At 32.0% G+C, this 22,907-nt stretch overlaps 1 pseudogene across 1 annotated transcript in view; it reads right to left on the minus strand.

Annotated features, from left to right (window-relative positions):
- The window catches only part of LOC148848724 (uncharacterized), a 33,449-nt pseudogene extending 17,386 nt beyond the window's left edge, over window positions 1-16,063 (minus strand). The window contains exons 1-3 of the transcript XR_016101067.1: window positions 15,790-16,063; window positions 15,448-15,725; window positions 15,017-15,241 (exon numbers count right to left, since the gene is read on the minus strand). The product of XR_016101067.1 is annotated as an uncharacterized LOC148848724 (transcript). The remainder of the gene's footprint in view (window positions 1-15,016; window positions 15,242-15,447; window positions 15,726-15,789) is intronic.
- Window positions 16,064-22,907: the final 6,844 nt, after the last annotated feature.

Genomic DNA, 22,907 nt, shown 5'->3' on the forward strand with positions numbered 1-22,907 from the left:
TGATTTATTTCTTTGAGCTCCAACAAACAAGATTAGGACCCAAGAATATGGAATAACCACTTTGAGGACGTTTATCAACCAAGCAACTTGCCCAATGCATCAAAAAAACCAATGATATCCAAGGAGTTGGATGGGCAAAGAACTAATCCATGTGAGATCGTACCTTTCAAATATTGTAGGATTCTTTTGACAATTCCACCCAATGAATAGTGGTAGGGGCTTTGAGAAACTAGAAGAATTTGTTTACAAAAAAGAAAATGTTCAGCCATGTCAACTTCACGTATTGGAGCGCATGGATATGTGAGTGTGTCTCCATAGGATGAGTGGAAGGTATGTGAGGAGCATTGCCAAGAGAGGTTGCAACAACTAAAGTTGAAAAAGGACTAGAATAGGAAGAAAGCCCAAGTGGTTTAGTGGGTGGTTCAATCACAAAGGAAATTGGTATGGGAGGAGTATAACTAGAAATAGGCTGAAGTGGTAGTGGCCCAAGTATAGACAAAGCTTGGGCAAGAACATGCTTTGTAAGTGAAGAGAGAAGCCAACTCAATATGAGCTGTTTCTGTTCATACCAAAAAGTAAATTTGGGGTTGATTTGTTGATCATTGGTGCCAACAACATAATTTGATGGACATGGTATACATTGATGTATCTAATGTGTTGATACCCATTGAGTGCAGGAAGAACTTGCATGGACCATAGAAGATAGTTATGTCTATCTAGACAAACTATATATGATGACATTTATAAAATTGGATAGCGTAATCATGCAATTAGTTCTAGATGAAGACTCAACTTGAGAATTGATTAAAGAAGATTGAGTAGACATGACATTAGTCTTTTACTGCTCTAATACCATACAAAGTCAGTTGAAGAGAATAAACAAAATAATATTTCATTGTGTACAATGATTTATATACAGATGTATATAATTCAAAAATTCAAATATACAGGATAAGAGTTATCCTACGTTGTTATCTAATAGGTGACATTATTGTCCATGGTTATCCAACTAGTGATGTAGCATTCATTGAGTGCTTATTCTCCTATAGCAAAAGCCCAAGCTTTGTTTGTATTCCTTGAAAGTTATTCACCTCTTGCATGACACTTTTACTCTTTAGTTCCATCCTCTAAACAACATCCTTTGTGACATCACCACTTTGGATACAACTCTTCATAATCCAGAGGTTTTATTCATCCATGGAGAGGAGAATCCATTGGCTCACTCAATCGCTACAATCATTAAGAATCTATTTGAGGACTTTGTCCACTTTACAATTGATCACCCATGGTTGAGTCATCTCTTTGATTCCTTATATGAGTGTAAGGCCGTGGATGTGAGGTGGTATGTACCTCGGGGTTCGAGGAATTAACTAAACAAAAAAGGGGAGAGAAGCATGTGGCCAAACCCCCGAAGGGGTTGCATGTATATAGATAGATAGATAGATAGATAAGAGAGAGAGAGAGAGAGAGAGAGAGAGAGAGAGAGAGAGACCATCACCTTGATGGGCTCACATCAAGGTGATAGGATAAGAATGGTTCCAATTCCCCTTGAAATGGATGGTAATCACCTATTTATAGTTTTTAGGTGCATATTCCAGAAGTTTTTTGATTGTGTTTTCCATATTTTACCCTCTTGTTCTAGAATGTTCCATATACAAATTTAAAATGTATGGTTAAATATCTTTCTAGAATTATCTTATTAATTGTTATTTTCATGTTTACCCTTTTATAATTTAAATCACATGTTTATTTTCTTGCTTAGCTGGATTTATTTCTAGAATATTCTCATGTTTGTTTCTTATCCAAGAATGCTTTCTTGGTTTCTAGAATATTCGTTCCATATGCATTGATCTTGTTATTGTGATCAAATATTCAACACTTATATTTAAAATGGACCGAATTGACCCAAGTTTGGTTGATCTTGTTGTGGTTGTCAATTCATGGTTCTACTTAGGTCGATCCCCTTACAATGAGGGTCTTTATCCTCATGTTTGTTTTGCTTTATTTATAAATAGAGGCTTTTTTACCATAAAAACTTTTGTTGAGATGAATGACTTGTTTCGGCTTAAACCCTTGAAATATAGATCCAAACATGTATTGTTTTATGTTATAAACTTACAACAAATCAAGACCAAAATTTAAGGGGGTGGGATGATTGCATAGGTGATGAGATTTTCAATTACATTATCACTTGTGCCCTTTATGGTCATTTTACATTAGTCCATATAAAAAACAAAGGGTAAACTCCAATAGCACCCCTTTATTATGTGGGTGTGCCACTTCACTACCAAAACTATTAAAAGATGTAGATAACACCCGAACTTTCACCAATGTATCAAAAGTTTTGTTTCCTCCATTATCCTTTTGTTAAGGGAATGGATGAAAAATTGTCATGTCCACATCATGTAACCTATTAAAATTTTCAAATACCCAAATTATCCTTCCAAAAGTAGTTTCTCTTATGATCTTTATTTGACATTTAAGTAGAGAAAAGGGATTGTGTTTTACTTTGTTTCTACCTTTTTGGTGTTGAAAGGCTTTTGTTCAAAAAAACATGAGGTCCTTTCATTCTGTTGGATTTGAGAACAAAATCCCACCACACTTGTGAAATAAATAGTTAATTTGGCCATTTTACCTTTTTCATAAACACTATTTAACTTACAAAAATTGGGGGTAATTTGCAACTTTTGATAGTTTAGGTAGTATACTGATACATTACTTTGGTAAAAGGGGGTTTTTGGAGTTTACCCAAAAACAAAAGGGACATAATATTAGAATTGAAAGATCTACAATGCAAGTGCAATATATTGTTCTTTTTATGCATAGATACAAATTATATGCAATATTTGGTAAATTACATCATTTGATGTATTGGTTCCCCTAGGATTAGGAGTATCTCCACTTCACTATTAGTGCTCCCATTCATAATATTCATTATGCATATTGTATGATGCATTTATAGAGAGTACACTTTTGAAAGAGAATAGAAGAGAGAATATAGTAAACATAACTTCCAAAATGCGAACACACTAGCCTTGGAAATAAAAAAATCTGTTGATGTGATGCTTTGAATTTATTGCAAGCACTGGTGTGTTTGCATATTCATTGGGAGTAAAGTGAGCTCGAGAGGATAGTGGTCCTGAGACATTTTAAGAGGACAAAAGGGCTTGCATTCTACTCTGTTTCTACTTTTTTGATGATGCCTCACTTTTGTTCAAAAGAAACATTAGGTCCTCTCATGTAATTGGGTTTGACAACAAAATCCCACCATACATGTGAAATGAATAGTTAATTGGGGGTGGGGGTATTTACAACTTTTGATAGTTTAGGTAATAAATTGATGCATTCTTATGGTACAAGGGAAGTTTTTAGAGTTTACCCAAAAACATAAGGGAGATAAAATTAAAATTAAATGAGTTTTAATGCAAATATAATATATTGCTCTTATTATGCATAGATACATAATATATGGAATATTTGGTACATTGTGTCATTTTACGTACTAATTCCCTTAGGATTAGGAGTAATTCCTTTGAATAATCTTTTTGAAAAAAACAAAAGAGAGAATAGAGAAAGCATTACCTATAAAATACAAACACACCAGCCTTTGAAATAAAAAGTTAGTTAATGTGATGCCTTAAATTTAAGTGTTTGCATTTCACCAGGGGTCTTTGGGTTGTTCTACAACCACGGTTATAGGTAATGCGAGCTTGAGAGAATAGTGGTGTTGGGACATTTTAAGAAGAGAAAAGGGCTTGTATTCTACTTTGTTTTTTTTTCTCTTTTGGCAATGAGAGGTTTTTGTTAAGAAACATTAGGTCCTTTTATGTTATTAGGAATGAGAAAACAATCCCATCATACATGTGAAATAAACCATTAATTTGGTTACATTATCTTTTCCATAAATGCCACAACTTATAAAAATTGGGGGGTATTTACAACTTTTGATAGTTTAGATAGTGATAGATGGGGGGTTTTTGGAGTTTACTCAAAAATGGAAGGAAAATAAAATTAAAATTAAAAAAATTACAATACAAGTGCAATACATTGCTCTTATAATGCACAAATACATAGTATATTGAATATTTGGTACATTGCATCATTTTAAGTGCAAACATGCCAACCTTTGAAAGAAAAAGTCAATTGATGTGATGCCTTGAATTTATTGTAAATAGTGGTGTGTTTGTACTTCATTCTGAACTGTTCTATGACAACGGTCACTAGTAATGCAAGCTTGAGAGAATAGTAGTGCTGGGATCCACATACAAGATAGAGACTAGTGGCCAATTGATTGTTCCTTTTATGACTATATAAAGTGGATGCTTGCTTTGGTTTTGGTGCAAGTCATAAAAGTTAAATTTGATTATATAATGTTATCTTTGTACACATGCATAACATATGCCCTTATACTTGTTTTTTTATTAAAATAAAATTAATGTTATCTATTGTTCAAAGTGTTCATACTTCTTGCCTCTTATAAATGTTGAATTAGTCAAATTTATCTAGTCACATGTCTTAATAGGCATTATAACTTGGCCATACCACATAGAACTTGTAGTTTTATGTGTTTGATCCCACACCTTGTAATTAGAGGGGGTATCGTGCAACTAACTTAACTAATAAAAGTCATCAGTAATCTTTAAATTTGAAAGCATCTTCTATTGTCTCACATTAATTGCTAGATCATTGGGTTCAATTTATAGTCTTGTCAAAATTTGACCACATCTTTTGTCGGTATCCACTCCTATGCAAATGGATCTTGGGTTTTTTTTTTTCTTTTTATGGTAATCAAGTTGGTCTTGGATTTGAGTCATAACATCTTAGTGCTTAGTTTGTCTGGCTTAGTCTAATTGGTACAACTTGGTTCAATTTGTTTGGCACAGTGCAAATCTATTGGTTTGATTTGGGTTTTTACCAATAAAAAAGTGTAAATGACTTAAACATATCCCAAGTTTTTAGAAATTGTCTTAAATATACCCTGAAGTTTAAAAATAGACTTAATATATCTCATAGCCTTATCTCACTAGACTTAAACATACCATTTATTAGTAAAACATCACATGCAAAATTATAGCAAATCTTTAAAATCCTATTTTCCCTCTTATATTCTTCCATGTGATTCTCCCCATGATATTACTCATTATATTCTTGTTTTGATGAGATAAGAGAAGAAGAAAGTGGGAGAGTAGACGGAGATAGAAAAAAAGAAGGAATAATTGGATTAGATTAGACAATTGTGATTATCTGCCATCGAGTTTTTGTTCAAGGTCAATGAGCCAACAAAAAGATTATTTGTGCTATGGTCAACAATTTCCCGTTAGAAAATGATCTACCATTACCAATCCAGATAATATCCTTTGGAACCTTAGTTAATGTTGAATATAAATGAAAACAACAATGACTGGTTTTCTCTAAACAAATTAAGCAAAATCAATTTCTTTAGTTTTGTGGCACCTCTTGGAGCCATTTGAAATGACTGAGCATTTTGGGTTAGGTTTAGGTCACCAACAGGTAAGTCATCCTTTACCTAACATGATCAAATCAATTTCTAGATGATAGATCAAAGTATCTCATATTGTTAGACACTACATACCCTCAACTCCAATCAAACTGATATAATTTGATATTTGTTAATGAATAAAATCAAAGCATTATTATTTCATGTGTGTTGGAATGTTTAAGTGATTTACCCCTTAAGCTGGAGATTTATGAGACTTATGTGTTAGTTTAAAATGTTCTTAACCATTTGATAAACTTGGGAAGTTTTATCTTTCCAAGGTTAGCACTATGGTAATGTCAAATTGGTGGAGGAATCTATGTCAACTAATAGGGTTAGACCCAAGGTACAATTAGTTGGTTTTATTGAAACATTAAATATGGACCATTTTTAGTTATGCCCTTGACTATGGAGATATATTGACAAAGTTGGAAAGTTGCACATAACTCTAAATGTGATAATGATATTACACTAAACATGGACTGTTTTTAGTTATGCGCTTGACCTTGGAGACAGATGAGCAAAATTGGAAAGTTGCACATAACCCTAAACTTGATAATGATACTACACTAAATGTTGGATTGAACTATTTTTTATGTACCAACCAATGAGATCATCTAAGGGTAAAATACCTGGGTATGTTGAAATATTTGAAAGATCACTTGAGTGGATGATCTTTGTGATGAGATCATCCACTTTGTTAGACAATTATACACATTCAATATCAAATTAAATAAAATTATCTTTTCACTTAAGTAGCTCAATGGCCAAGTGAGACCATGGTCCTTGTAGACATGAATTCTTGGCTTCAAATCTTTATATTCTCAAACTATTTTGGGATTTATTTTAAGGCAAGTTTAGTCCAACAAAACCAATCAAGACTGATTTCATCAAGGTCAAAAAAGGCTAGTTTCACCAAGACCAATCAAAGTTGATTCTTATGTCAATTTAGGTAGGGTATGCCCCAAACCCTAGAACTATCTTGAGTTGGGTTCTATTCCAAGAATTTGGAACCAGACCCTACCCAATAACAAATTACGCAAGGTCAGTTCCATTCGGTTTTGGTAGAGCAAATCCATTTGATCACCTTTAATTGTAATGTGGACATGGAATCTCTCTCTCTTTTTCTCCACTTCTCATCTTTCTCATTAACTCTTCCAATTATCTTTCCTCATTAGTCATGCCATTAACACTCTCTCCTTCAATAAGTAATATCACTAATGCTCTCTTCTCTCAATTACTGCACTAAATTGCCTAAAATTCATTAATTCTGTCTATATCTATATCTATTTCAATTTAATCATAATTTTATATCCATTAGATACATTTACCTTTATTTATAATTAATAGTAGAAATTAAATTAAACCAAAATATAATTTAAAATGTAACTCGATTATTTAATTACAATTTATAACCCATTTAATATTCAATGGTATATTATTGTACTCTCAATAATCAACTTCCATTTAAAGATAGTTTTTAAGTTAATTAATCAAGTAAGTTCCATTTCAAAATAAATATTATTTACTTGACTTAAAAATAAAATTATTAATATTTAAAATAGAAAATCGCATTTTATTATAATTATAACCCATTTAAATTCCATTTCAAACTTAACATTGTAATTTATAACCCATTTAATATGCTTCCATTTCATTGTAATTATTTATAAAATATATAGTTATTAACACATTTATTTTTTTTCAAAGATTATAAAATTAACAAGATTTAATTATAAAATAAAATAACTAAATAAAAATATCTCATGTTAAAATTATTCAATAATAAAATTTTAAATTAATTAGTGCAAATAAAATATCATAAAATTTGTAATACATTTACATATAATTGTTAACACATTTATATTTCTGAAAGATGATATAATTATCAACAAGATTTAATTAAATTAATAATTAAATAAAAATATCTCATGTTAAAATTATTCAATAATAAAATTTTAAATCAATTAGTACAAATAAAATATCATAAAAATTTTAGTTCAATTAGGTTTCATTTGAAAAAAAATAAAAATTCATGAGAAAAAGTAAAATTATTTAGTACATTACTTAAATAACATAAAAGACTAATTATTTTGTTATTATTGGTAAAAATAAGTTTTTAGTAGAACAAAAATGAATAAATTAAAAAATAATAAAATTAATTTTTACTAATAGAATTGATGAAATTAATAAAACTTTAATTTTTTAAAATTAATAAAACCCTTTATCTTAATAGATTAATAAAAATAGTAAAATAAATTAAAATGAAAATGCATTCAAATTTTATTTAAAATTAATACAAAATTAATTAACACTAATAAAGTAGATAAATTTATGAAAAAGTAATATAAATAATAAAAAGTTATTAATTTTAATTTATTTATTTGATTTAAATGTCATAGATGTTGTTAAATCTAAACATTGATAAAATTATGGATGGTTTGGATTTGGATTGACTCGGCCTTCCTGGAATGTTATAGAAATTGAATTTAAGCAATGAATTGACAATGTTGGAATAGAACCAAAGGACCAAGAGTTCATGGATGATTGGGGAGAGAGATTGAACTTGGGTTATTCATGGATTGGATTAGCTAGGTCTATACCCAACCCAGTTGGTTCTAGGCTTGAAGCATAAGCCTTAGGCCAAGCTTGATTATGGACCTATGACTTTTATGTATGAAGTATTAAATATGTATGCTGTTTTATATTATGTATGTCATACAATATATCTATGAAAATTTTATAGTTTTTATAATACAAATAATATATACTATATGTATAATAGGTATCAAATTAAAATATTTATATATAAAATACAAAAACATATACATAATTATAAATAATATATACATAAATATGTGTGAGCCATGCTTGCTGTAATGGACTCAAGCCCATCCAAAAAATTTGTGGGGTTAGGCTGAAAAATGATCAGCCCTAGGATGAAGGAAATGAGTGTTTTGCTAAAACAAATAAGAAAACCTAGAACGAGAGGAATGTTTTAGAATTGTCAGTTCATCTTGCCTTAGTTTGTTTATTTTTTTGCCAATAAAAATATTAAAATTTTTATTTAATTATATTTTAAAATTTAAGTTATTTATTTTTTACTTAATTAATTGCTTAATTAACTAATAATGTCATAGGGCCATCTAGACATGATAAAAAAATATTTGGATTAAACTTAGATAGTCTTGGTGATCAATTGAAAATGTCATAAAGGTCCTTCATTTTTAATTTGGCTTAACAAAGACCGTGCATCGCAGGGGTCCCTATTAGTGTTTACATATGTAAAAACTTGTAAATGTACACATGCATTGCATATGGCAATTTTAGATAATAATAATAATAATAATAATAATAATAATAATAATAATAATAATAATAATAATAATAAATCAGATATATGTCTAGATTTTATTAATTTCTTGTATAATTTTTTAAAATTTTATTATTTAATTATGATATCATGAGCTGTCCCATTTAACATAACACAGAAAATGGATTTCTTTTTATGTAAAATTAAAAATTTTTACTCCATTTTCATTACCAATAAAAAATAAATCTTTTTTATATAATGTGATGATGTATAACATCAATGATGACTCTTAATTTTTCTATAAACTTTTTTCTGTTTTTCATAGATTTTAGTGTTTCTATCTATTTTTAATTTTATATTATTTAATCGTGACATCATAAGTTAACCTAGACTATTGAATTCATGAACCATTTTGTGAACGGAAAACATTTTCCTTTTCAAGACAATTTAACCTTTTGTATTCCATTTCCACCATTAATAAAATTATTTCTCATTTATCACACTTATTTTATTTAATATGATGGCTATATAATATTAGAGATGTGCCAAATTTTCTATTAATTGTTTTTGTATTTCTATATTTTAAATTTTATTATTCAATTATAACATCATGGGTTAAACCATTTGACTTGGATAATTGACCCATTTGGTTTTAAATTTTGTATTTATTACATTATTAATAAAAGTAAATATTGTTTATCACACTTACTTTTTTTTTTTTAATATGAGAATTAATATATGATGTTAGAGATGTGTCTATATTTTTCTCTTTTATATATTTTCTATAACCTTTTTTGTATTTTTTTAGAAAAGTATTATTTTACTATGACATCTTGGATTAATCCATTGATCTAAATGGTTGAACCATTGATCCACCATAGGGAGAAAAATAGTCTCGTTTATGGATTAGTTTTAAACGTTGCATTCAATCTCTATTATTAATAAAAATACTTCGTATTTATCATACCCGTTTTTGTTTAATATACAAATATATAATATTAAAGATGTGCCTAAAATTTTTTAATTTATGTATTTTTATCTATTTGAAATTTTTAGTATTTAATTACGGTATATTGGGTTCACTTGTTTGACCCACATGATATAACTATTTATCTACCACCTAGAAAAACCAATTGTGTTTTTAGTTTTTTCTTTACTAGAAGTTTTATATTATAAATATCAGTAACCTCCCTTAACATTTATCATAAATACTAATACTTCCCTTCTCTTTTCAAAATGGATTAATAATTGGCATTGTTGTTCATTGGACCAAAACCTCCATTCTTTTAGAATTACGTGTTTCACTTGTTTGACCCACATGATATAACTATTTATCTACCACCTAGAAAAACCAATTGTGTTTTTAGTTTTTTCTTTAATATAAGTTTTATATTATAAATATCAGTAACCTCCCTTAATATTTATCATAAATACTAATACTTCCTTTTTTTTTTTCAAACTGGATTAATAGTTGACAATGTTGTTCATTGGACCAAAACCTCCCTTCTTTTAGGATTACCTGTAAGTAGTGTTTTAAAAACTGATCTAGAGGTTGAACCATTTTTGCCTCTAGGTCATTGGTTTGACCGTCTAGGTTGAATGGGTTAGACCGTGTCACATCTACAATAAATAAATCATACATATGTGTGTGTGTGTGTGTGTGTGTGTGTATCTGTGTGTGTGTGTGTTCTACATGTAATACATGTATTACTTTATATTTAATTTAAGTTTTTTATTCAGTTTTTAATTTTTTTACTAATAAAAATATTAAAAATTGCAATTTGAATCCAAAAAGTGTTTTTTTTTTAAATAGTGGGACAAGGCACCTATGGCTCCTTAGGATGCATATCTCAAAAAGTTTCCCCAAATAAAAAAAATCACCTCAATTAGAAATCAGACAATGGAGTGCAAAGTTATGGCCTCCCAAAGTTTGCATACGCATTTAGTGTGCAACTCATGACTCGGTCAACAGGTCAAACAAGTCAATGATCCAACCATCTGGGTTAGACATTTTTCTTACCAAGTCAACAATCTTTGACCATCCACATGGTTTTATAAAACCAGACCCTGAATCTTGGTTTGGTGACAGTTCGTGTAGTTCAATTGGCTAGGTCAACTACAGATTGAAAACACTACGTGTAAGACCAACTTGCATGTTATTTCATGTTAGGTTAAATATTTTCAAAACCCAATTTTATCCCTTAGCTACTTATGCCAATTTCATTAAACAAAGATCTGCCATCAAAGGAATTCACTTTTTTTGTAGGTAGAGAAGACTTGTTTGATTTTGTTTGACCACCAAAAAATTTGATATTAAATTGAGTTCATAGTAATACCCAACCTAAGGGTGTTGCCATTTAAGCAACTGGAGTCATTGACATTGGTTGTGTTTAATTTTGACCGAAAGTGAAATATAGAAAAGAAAAGCAATAACTACTTACGGGAAGAAACTTTCATATGCTTTTGGAAGAAAATAAAATAATTTTAAAATCTTAAAAACAGGACCTAGCCCTCTCCCTCTTCTTACCACGGTAGCAAAATCATCGGTGAAGAGGAAGATAACCAATAACTAAGAAGACGAAGGCACAAATGGTGTGGCTGGATGGTTTTGGAGTAGAAAGCAAGACTAAATTTTGATATGTTGTTTAGTTGCCCAAAAGAATAAAAGTTCAGATCTGTTTTATGATCCATTGTTACAAAAATCAAATCATTTTATTAAACTGATGATATCCTAGAAGATGAATACCATGCCTAACTAGTGGTATAAATCAGAAAGACATACCCCATTTCATCACCTAAACCCAAAAGGTCTAAGTTATAATCTGTTAAGAACATTCATCATTAACATGATGGTCTCGAAATAGAAACAAACTAATCAAAGGCATTTTCGTTTGAGTGAGGGAAAGAGATAAATAGAAAAGTGAATTTGAAAGTGAAGATCATAACTAATCTTTGGAGGGAGAGGAATGGTGATGAGTGTTTTGAGGAAGAGAACAAAAGATATTCCAAAGACCATAGCTACTACAATTCAATAGCCTAGACATTGTATTAACTATTAAGGTTGGACATTTTTTCTTTTTTTTTTCAAGTTGACATATAAATTTATTACATGTTTATAAGTTGAATATTGAGAAAGTGAACTCCCATAACAATATTCTGCGTTAAAAATGGTTAGGTAGAATAAAGAAATGTTTTTGGCCCTCTACTAGTATCAACTTAAATATAAATTGGGGAAGTTTTCATGAGGTTAAAAGTTCCATAGTACCCCAATCAAATGTGAAAATATTATATTCAATAAAAAAGTCTAAATATTATTATACTAAAGTGTCTTCATCTTGTTACCAAAACCATTGATTAAATTTTTTTTTTCTTATGTTTCACAGGGCTACACATATGGGGGGAGCCCATCCTCCATCCCCTTAACCCCCTAACCCCTGGTGGCAATGGGATAGGATCATCAACAAGTGAGGCAATTGACAAGGTACAGGATGCCAAATGCCAATATGGGTTTGGATTAGATTGTAGCTACTAAAGACCTAAATCCAAGTCCTTCTCAAGTTGAGGTCAATACCATATTTTCATCCCAAATTAGATTTTTGTTATCATACTTGATTTGCATTAGTGCATTTTAATTATTGATTTTTGCATTTATTTTCACTCGTGCATCTTACGGGCTTTTCAACTAGTAATAGTAAAAGAAGAGAACCGTCAATAATGACCATAAAATAAGCATGAGGTGTAGAGAAACATGCAAATAATAACAATAAAGAAGTAGAAAATGTTTTGAAAAAGGATTAGTTTAACAAAGGATTTATAGCTCTAACAATCCTTGTAATTTGCGAAAAGGCCACTTTTCACCCTGTTATATATATATCTTTCTTCTTCCTCCCATTCTATCTCCTCGGCTATAACCACCTAACTAAAAAATCAATAGAAATCACAACTTCATAGATCAAGCCCACATTACATTTAGAGGTCTAATGTGGGCTATGTTGTGCTGGCATAGCTCACTTTTGCGGGCTATTTGTGCTATAGCAGGTCATGTTGTGTTGACACAAAGGCCTGAGCGGGCCATGCCTGCCTGGCCTAGAGCCCCTCAAAATACAAAATAGACAAAAAATTGAATAGAAAAATCTAGAAGTTTTCTTTCATTTGAATTTAATGAATACAAAGTAAAAAAATAAACTGAAAAAATCTACAATGGAATTTAAATAAAATATAAAATAATATAATAAAATTGAAAATAAAAATTTACAATGGTATTGAAAAAATTGCAAATAACTTTTAAATAAAATTTAAAAACAAAATTTACAATAATTTTAAATATGCTATACAATTAATGAGTATACAAAAATATTGATTTCATTATTTTCTTCAACATCAACCATACAAGTTCCACCTCCTTCATTTCCTTAATCTTGATTTATATCATTTGGTTCTAGTGAAACATCAAGTGAAGTGTTATGTCCTCCCTGATCTTTTAGTTTGTCTTTAGCATCAAGGATTGGGTAATTTTTTTCATGCCCATTCATTCAATCAGGCTAAAATATGAAAGTTATTTAATTCATCAGAGTTGAGTTCATTTGTTAAATTAGTAAAATTAGCTTATAAATAAAAATTGAGTTTAATAAATGAACTTGATGACGAAGTGACATCTATTTTTTTCCTTCTATTTATTAATGACCAAACTATACCTCTTTCACTATTAGAACTAGAGGTTGTATAAATTCTCCTATATCCTAATAATGAAGATTCATATATAATGTACATTTCAAATAATAAAATCATTAGATTCATCTTATTCTATTCCAATTTCACTTTTAATATTTTAATAAGATTCAAGTAAAACATCATCTAAACCATTTTTATAATCTTAGTTAAATATATATTTTAAATTTATATTGTAGCTAAATCTATATTTTAAGTTTAACTTCCATTACATCAATAATATTTTGAAAATTTAAATTATTTTTATATATTTTTAAAAACATTGACTAATTATAAATAAATAATTAATTAAAATACAAGACATTGGGTAATAAACACCAAAAAGTGCATTAATTGTATCATAAAAAAATTGTAAAAAAATATTTTATACAAACTACAATTTTCCAATCTCATTAGTTATAAAATCATGGGACATTTTCTCATTATAAAAATTAGTAAGGATGTGTTTATATGAAATACAACTTTTTAACATAGAATAAATGAAATTCCACCTATGCTGAATATATAATACAAAATTTCTATACTTTAGACCATATTTTTACGTAAATATCTTAGTTCTTATTTTCTAGTACTTGAACTTATAATATACATAATACAATTTCTAATTTACGAAATATGAGAAATAATATTTAAAGCATCTTGTATACATAAATTTAAGATGTTTCATGCACATTTGATATGAAATAATTTACCATTTAAACATAGTTTTGATTGAGAATTTAAAATATTTATTATTGAATTATCATTATTAGCATTATCAAAACTTATAAAAAACTTTAATTTTTAATTTCATAAGTATGTAAAATATTTAATATAATAGAAACAATTGTTAAGCCAATATATGGCCATTCAAGTCTTGTAAAACTTTTTTTTTTTTTTATAAAAGTCAATTTTCATCAATAAAATGCCTCATAACACAGATATAACTTATATTGTATTTAAAAGTCCAAATATCAAATATGAGTGCAGTTTTATAATTAAGAATTGACAAAGTAGAAATTAAATTTTGTTTATATAAATAATTTTTTTTAAACCATCTATTCTAATTGTATTTTTAAAAACTTTTAAACTAAGGGTTTACTCATTGTTGTAAAAATCTTTCTAGCCTAGGATATTAAGCTAATAAAAACAGTTGTTCAACATGTACAATATAGTTGATTATTGTTTCATTTTTCTTGAGAATATTCAAAATTACCAAAAATTCATGCCCAATAGGTACATTGTAGTTTAGGTCGAGTGCCAATTTAGGTACATTGTACTTTAGGCCGAGTGCCAATTTAGTACATGTACTTTAAATCGTGACAATCTAGTCCCTAAACTTTCAATTTGGGACAATTTGGTATTCGGCATTAGATTTCTGTCAGTTAGAAGATAAAAAGTCTTAAATACCCCCAATGCTATTTTGGTCGATTAAAATTATTAAAATAACCCATCGAGCAATGCAAGTAGGAACTACTGTTCTTGCATTTATGGAGAACCAACTCTCTCATGCCGATGGTGTCAGGCGAATGTGCCTCCGGGAAAGTTGATTTCGACGTACACGACGCCGGAAAATGATTGCGCTGCCGTTTTTGGAGGGGAGGAGAGCACTGAAACATGCCACAAATGAATTCGACATCAAAACCACCATCCAAACCACCAGACAGAAGTATAGAAACCCATCGATTTCTCTTCTCAAACCTAGTAGCCAATATACGGGAATGCTGTAGAGAAGAGCAAACAATAGAAGGAAGGGGAGGAATACCAGGGTGTTGGCTGCTACATAGGACGAGACTCTGTAAGCTCCTCTAGAGGTCTCTCTCATCAAAATTCTTCTCTCCGATAAGAAAATCAATAGCCCTTTGTTGTTGAAGAGAGCAAGAAAGCGAGATTGAAAGCGAAAAAACCCGAGTCACGTCTGCAACCTTACCCGGATGGTGTCATTGTTAACATTCATGAAAACTGTTCCTAGCACAACTCCGGCCACTAAGGCTTGGATAATTCGGGCCGCAAAAAGTTGCTTGGTTCTGAATTTGTTGTTGCACAATCTCTGGCTTAGAATTAAGATCTCTCGAAATCGAGAATTTGGGTAGAAAAGATGCTTTTCTTCGATAAAATCAGATGTTGAAGTTGTTGCCAACCGCTTTTCTTGTTGCTCGTCTTCTTCATGATGATTTCCAGTAGCTTTATCCTCAATCGACAATTGGCCTTCAAGAGTCGATGAGGTTTTATACCTAGAGTCTCTATTACCCAGAGACCTTGCACTGCTCACCGCCTGAGATCCCACGAGCTGAATCCCCGCCAGTCCTTGAATCCTTCACATGATCCAATCCCAGCTCTTTCAGTAGCTCTCTCACTCTCGCTGCAGCTACACTACGCCCACCACATCCCCTCAGACAGGCGCTGTACATGAGTGTTTCGACTGTTAGTAACGGGAAGAGCGCGTTGTGCTTGGTGACGTAGCCCGACACTCTTCGAAAATGTGCAGCATCCATGGGCTGATCATTGACAAGAACCTGACGGGAAATTCTACCCAGTGGAATCATCCTGGCAAGATTTTCGTCGGAAGCAGTACTGTTTTTTATCGAACTAAGAAGGGTTTTTCGTTTGGTCAACCCAAAACAAAGACGAGGGGATTAGGGAAATAAGAAGGTATTTTTAATAAAGGGTATTTTTGGAATTTTAAAAATTTTAACCTGCATGTGAGTTTCTAACTGATAGAAATCTAACGTCGGGTACCAAATTCTTGCAAATCTGGGTACCAAATTGTCCCAAATTGAAAGTTCGGGTACTAGATTGTCACGATTTAAAGTACGGGTACTAAATTGGCATTTAGCCTAAAGTATAGGGTACTTATCGGGAATTTTCCCTAACTAAAATCACCTTTACATTTCATGCAAATTGGGGCGGCTTCAACAATAGCATTAGCCATTGAACCACTAGCACCCATTTGAAGCTAAACATGTTGGAAAAGGGATTTTGAAAGAACCAGCCATATTTTAAAAATTTATAGTATTAAAATCCTAAAAAAATGAAAACTAATTGCAACTTATCCAATCTATTAATTTGGAGTCCCAACTTGATAAAACTTTTTAGTCTCCCAAATTGCAAACTTGAGATATTTGTGCAAACATTTTTTTTGTTACTATTTGAATAAAGTTGAGAATTAAGGATTAGAGAGATAAAGAATAAGAGAATATGAGACTGTATGAGAGAATACACAAGTATGTGAATGCACGAGAGTATGAGAATTATGTGATGAGAACAAAGGAGGGTAAGAGTATTTATAGGAGTTAGAATTAATTTAAATAACTAAAATACCCTAAAAACTAATCATTGTATAGTTGTTGGAAGGGGTATTTTGATCTTTCATAAAATTAATTATCATTTTACCAAAATGCCCTCCAAACTGGTTATATAACTATTGAGGGGCATTATGGTCATTTTTTCTCTTCCAAAGCAAAAATACACAAATACCCCCCAAACCAATTATTTATAGCTATTGGGGTAATGCCAAAAAACCAAAAAATAAAGCAAACAATAGTTATTGAAGGTCCCTAACGAATATATTCTTACCTTCTTATTGGTGTAGCCCACAGCCACAGGCCTAGGTACAGGCCTCAAAACCCAAGCCTTATGTGGCCTGGGGGTATGGGACGGGCTGTGGCACAACCCAACTGATATAGTAACCAGGCCGTGCCCGACATGGCCCATATTGTGCTGGGTCGGCTCAATTCACAGCCCTAGGTACAATGAAAAATTTTGATCCTTGCATACATCTATGTGGGCAGCCCACGAGAAGGCATAGGGATTATGGATATCGACACAATCACTCAATTCCAGCCCCAGCCGCAGCTACCCCCGGGCAGTAGACAGGGCTCGTAGAAGCAGGAGGTTGTCTATTGTCATTACTCGGCATTGGTCCAACTATCCAGCTAACTTGAAAGTAATAGGTCATGCTTTGTGTAAATTGTTCAGTGTTCACACGCATAATCCCGGGGATAGGGTTTAAGGTAAAGGCATTCAATCGAATGACGACATGATAATTGAAGCATATTGATCTAATTACAGCTGATGTATTTTTATCTATTTAAAATTTTTTGTATTTAATTATGGTATATTGAGTTCAATTGTTTGAATCACATGATATAATTATTTATCTACCACCTAGAAAAATCAATTGTGTTTTTAGTTTTTTCTTTAATATAAGTTTTATATTATAAATATCAGTAACCTCCCTTAACATTTATCATAAATACTAATACTTCTTTTCTCTTTTCAAAATGGATTAATAGTTGACATTGTTGTTCATTGGACCAAAACCTCACTTCTTTTAGGATTACGTGTAAGTAGTGTTTTAAAAACTAATCTAGAGGTTGAACCATTTTTGCCTCTTGGTCACAGGTTTGACCGTCTAGGTTGAATGGGTTAGACCATGTCACATCTACGATACATAAATCATATATATATGTGTGTGTGTTTTACATGTAATACATGTATTATTTTATATTTAATTTATGTTTTTTATTCAGTTTTTAATTTTTTTATCTGTAAAAAATAATAAAAATTGCAATTTGAATCCAAAAAGTGTTTTTTTTTTTAAATAGTGGGACAAGGCACCTATGGCTCTTTAGGATGCATATATCGAAAAGTTTCCCAAAATAAAAAGAAATCACCTCAATTAGAAATCGGACAATGGAGTGTAAAGTTATGGCCTCCCAAAGTTTGCATATGCATTTAGTGTACAATTCATGACTCAGTCAATAGGTCAAACAAGTCAATGATCTAACCGTCTGGGTCAGACATTTTTCTTACAAAGTCAACAATTTTTTATCATCCACATGGTTTTACTAAAACCAGACCCTGAATCTTGGTTTGGTGACGATTCATGTAGTTCAATTGGCTAGGTCAACTACAGATTGAAAACACTAAGTGTAAGACCCACTTGCATGCTATTTCATGTTTGGTTAAATATTTTCAAAACCCAATTTTATCCTTTTAGCTACTTATGCCAATTTCATTAAACAAAGATCTGCCATCAAAGGAATTCGCTTTTTTTGCAGGTAGAGAAGACTTGTTTGATTTTGTTTGACCACCAAAAAATTTGATATTAAACTGAGTTCATAGTAATACCCAACCTAAGGATGTTGCCATTTAAGCAACTGTAGTCATTGACATTGGTTGTGTTTAAATGGATGAAGTAGAGGAAGTGAAATTAGAAGAGGACACAATGGGTTTTGTAAGAGATCTGAAGGTGAGATGGTAAAGTGGTGAACCGATGAAAGGATGTTTGTTCCTTTGTTACAAATTTTGGAAAAATTACTCAAATCATTGGCCATTAAAGCTTTTATATAGCTTGTGATTGGGGTGTGGCTAGCTTCCTTATCTGCAATGTAGTGTGTCGTTTTTCCACCTTTTACTTTCTTAGCAGACTCCATAGCTTATCTCTCACGGTAATGTTCATTGTTTACCTCTCAAAAATCAAACAAAACGATTTGCTTTACTATGTTTCTACCTACAACAAATTTTGATTTAGTTGGAGAGGAGAGAAAGGAAAAGGGGTTGGTGGAGAGAGAAGACATAGGGAGGATTTAGGTTGGTAATTAATTTTCAAGGTCCACTCACTAGTAGATCAGTTTAGATGGTTTATAATTATCAAAATCAATTCATAATCATTCCAACAATCAATCTGACAAAAGAGAGAGAAGGGAAGTATTAGTCCATTAAGCGTAATCCCCACATTGATTTTGCAAGGTTATATTTGTTTTTTAAATTATTGAAAATAGAAGGGAATGATTAATATACTTGAATTTAAGATTTAATGAGAGAGAATGAGAATTAATGACTTAAATATGAGACTTAATTAGGGAATAAAATATACTAAAAAGTAATATTCAAATTATAATTTCTATCCTCACAATAAAGAATGACCAAATTCAAAAAGAGGGACATTTTATTCCAATACATATGGGTCGTGATGCCATGCACGGCATGAACTATAAATACGAGTCAAAGAATATGTGTGAAAAAGAGGAGAAAATCTTGATTCCAGGCCTCTTTTTCCATCAGCGATGTAACCTTTTTCGGTTGAATATGCCAACCTGCTCAGTTGAGAGGAGCTGCTCTGTCTATGCCAAAATTGCATGCACCCAATAAACTCTTGTGCAGACCTCGCAATCTTTATTTTGGTATTCGGTGCCATGCATCATTAATAGCTTTTCCTTTACCCCTCTCTTCCAAAGTGCTGGTTGCAGAATTCAATTCCGTATTAATGCTAGAACAAATCAGCTAATACACCAACGAATCAGCCCTCAATTGGTTACAGACCTTGTAATGTCATCTTAAAGCATTCTTCTGGGTCTTGCAGAATGCTCATGTCTCGCAAAGCACATTTCCCCAAGAGGGAGATGATTGACCAACATCGTCAAATTGTGGTCATCTCACTGTATCTACTACCTTCACACTGTCTCAATCATACCAACCATTTTGACCAAAAGCTAAAACTTATAAAAAGTTCAGTCCACCTTAAGGATATCCCCTTGGAATTTTGATTCATTCCCCCACCTGTTACTTACTGTTCCAACTGCACTCAAGTTATATTAGTGTTATAACCCACATTTTTGACATACCACTAAAGTTATATTTGTCACTTCTATTGGTTTGACCGTTTGAGTGATTGAGTCGAAGGGGGAAGTTCACTATAGTGAATGACTACTGATACGGAGGGTGGCGGGTGGTGACAGTGGCTAAACTAAGCTACTAGAAAAATAAGCTGTTGTAGATTGTAGGATTTTTCATTAAGGCCTCATTTGCTTTTTGGTAAGTTATTTATTTGGGTAAATGTAATTACTTGGGTTATCCATGTTCTTTTATTTCTTAGGTAAATAAGGCAATGACCATTTTAGACATAGAAATCCATTATTAAAAGGGGTATTTTTGCCCCATTCAAGTATTGGTAACTTTTCTCTTATGTGGAAAAGTTATTTACCCACCTAGGATATAGGTATAACTTTCCTGGGTAAGTGATACCTAGGAAAATATATTTTCCTTAATCCCCACATAAAACTGAAAAAAGAACATGTGAATCTTGGAAAGTTTTCTAGGGCATATTGGTTATGCTAGCAGCTGCGTGGTCTAGTGTAGGAGCCAACATGATTTATGAGTGTATGAAACTACTGTCTACGGGGTTCACAACTTCAGTTTGCGGGAGATCACATTGGCGCCCCCTACCACAAATCTCAACATGCACTGGGAACATCTTCCATACTTATCATAGGGAAATGTTACTAATACACAGGTGGGAGGTGCTTTGGGGTGCCAATCACATCTCAATTTAGGGCTTCAAATGACTTACTCATTTTTGTAAGTATGGGAGATGTTTCAGAGGGTAAATTCCTTATTACTATACTGTATTTTAGGCTTAGTGCCACTTTGGTCCCTAAACTTCAAAATGCAACAATTCAGTACCCAAACTTTCAAAATGTGACAATCCAATACTTGTCATTAACCAGCCCGTTAACCAACCATTAAGTGATATTTGAAAAGACACAAATGCCCTTCGGGTGTCATCTAATTTTCTTTATCAACCATCCATATGTTGATAAAAAACGAAGTATCAAATCCTTGCCTCTCTTATTCAAGAAAGTTGGAGTTACGTCTTAGTGAACATTCTGGTGACCCCACTTTCTTGAATAGAAGAGGCAAGGATTTGGGACTGTTCAATTTTTGTCAATGTTTGAATGATAGATAAAGAGAATTAGATGACACTTGAAGTATATTTGTGTTTTTTAAAATGTCAGTTAACAGTTAATTAATGGGATAGTTAATGGCAAGTATTAGATTGGCATATTTTGAAAGTTTAGGTGTTAAATTGTCGCATTTTAAAGTTTGAGGATCAAAATGACATTAGACACAAAATACAGGGTACTAATTTGAAATTTTCCCTGTTTCCGATGTACGAACTTGCTGTGAGGTCAGTATGAGACGCAATATGTGAGAAAAAGATCCGGACTCATTTTTCTCTAACCACATAAAAAAAAAGTTTCGTCCCTGAAGGCGTATTGATTACTCACAATAAGATTTCACTTTTAAGAATTTTTAATTGAAAAGAGAAAATTTGAGGAGTCATTATTAAAGGATTAGAGCCTATGACAATTGACAAATGTGGTGGGTCTTGGTGTTCACATGTAGTGGTGGCAATTGGGTGGGTTGGTTTGGGTTGAGTTTTAACCCAATCCATTTAACCCGCCAACTCGTTAATGACCTAATTATGTAAAATTCAATGGGTTGGATTCAACCCAAACTCGCTTTAACCCAATCCAACCTGTCCAAACCCATTAATCTTATATTTATGTACTTAAAACTAAAAACTAACTCCATTTTAATAAATAAGTTGGTCATAGCTTAGTGGTAATAGTACTTGTTATTTATACAAGTGGTGAAGGTTCAAATCATATTACATGCATTATTTTTATACAACCAGCAAAACCATTTAACTATGTTTAGGCTTTGGATTTGACGAACCACTTTGGTTCAAACCGGTCAGACCAAGTTGAACTATCTAATTGAATTGTCTTTGAACTAATCACATCAAGAGTGGTTGAACCATTTAGATCTGGCCAGTTTGGTTAGACCAGGTCCTAATTGAACCGGTTCGGACCGGTTGGGATCACATCAGATTGGGCCGGTTCAGCTTAGTCATGCTAGCCTAATTGGACCGGTTCACTTCGGTCGGACCGGACCGATCCGGATTCGGGTCGGTCCCATGTCAGAGGCTCCAAAGGGTCTAGGTCAGCTAGCATTGTTGACCCGTGCCGGATTCGGTTCGGGTTGTATGGATACGCGCCGAACCGATGATCCGAACCGGGCAAAGCAAGTGGGGTGGTTTAGGGTTTGGACTTCACCCGTGCGACCTACTTCGGATTTGGATCAACCCGGATCAGCTTGTATCGGCTTGGTCCGGGCTATGTGAATAATGGTTGGACCGGATGACCCAAACCGGACAAAGCAAGCGATATCGAGCCATCCCATTTGAGTTCTATTTCAAATTCGAGTTGACCCAGATCGGTATATGTTGGATCGGATGCATTGAACTGATCCATACTTGGGTGAAATTGATTTGGATTTATCTTAGGTGAATGCATTGATTCAAGACAAAACTAAATTTGGTCAACAATTAATAGAAAATTAATGCATTAATTATAAATCATTTAATTCAAATGAAAAAAATATAAAAAAGCTAAGGAATTAATACTTATGTTTGTAATGATTAACCCAACAGTTATCCCCAACCCAACCCAACCCAACCCATTTAAATGGGTGGATTGGGTGATGGGTTGATCACACAACCCGCCAAGTAAATGGACGGATTGGGCAGGTTATATTCTGAGT

This window comes from Nelumbo lutea, chromosome 6 (assembly GCF_056320005.1).
Source record: "Nelumbo lutea isolate HS-2025 chromosome 6, American lotus-T2T, whole genome shotgun sequence".
NCBI classification, from domain to species: Eukaryota; Viridiplantae; Streptophyta; class Magnoliopsida; order Proteales; family Nelumbonaceae; genus Nelumbo; species Nelumbo lutea.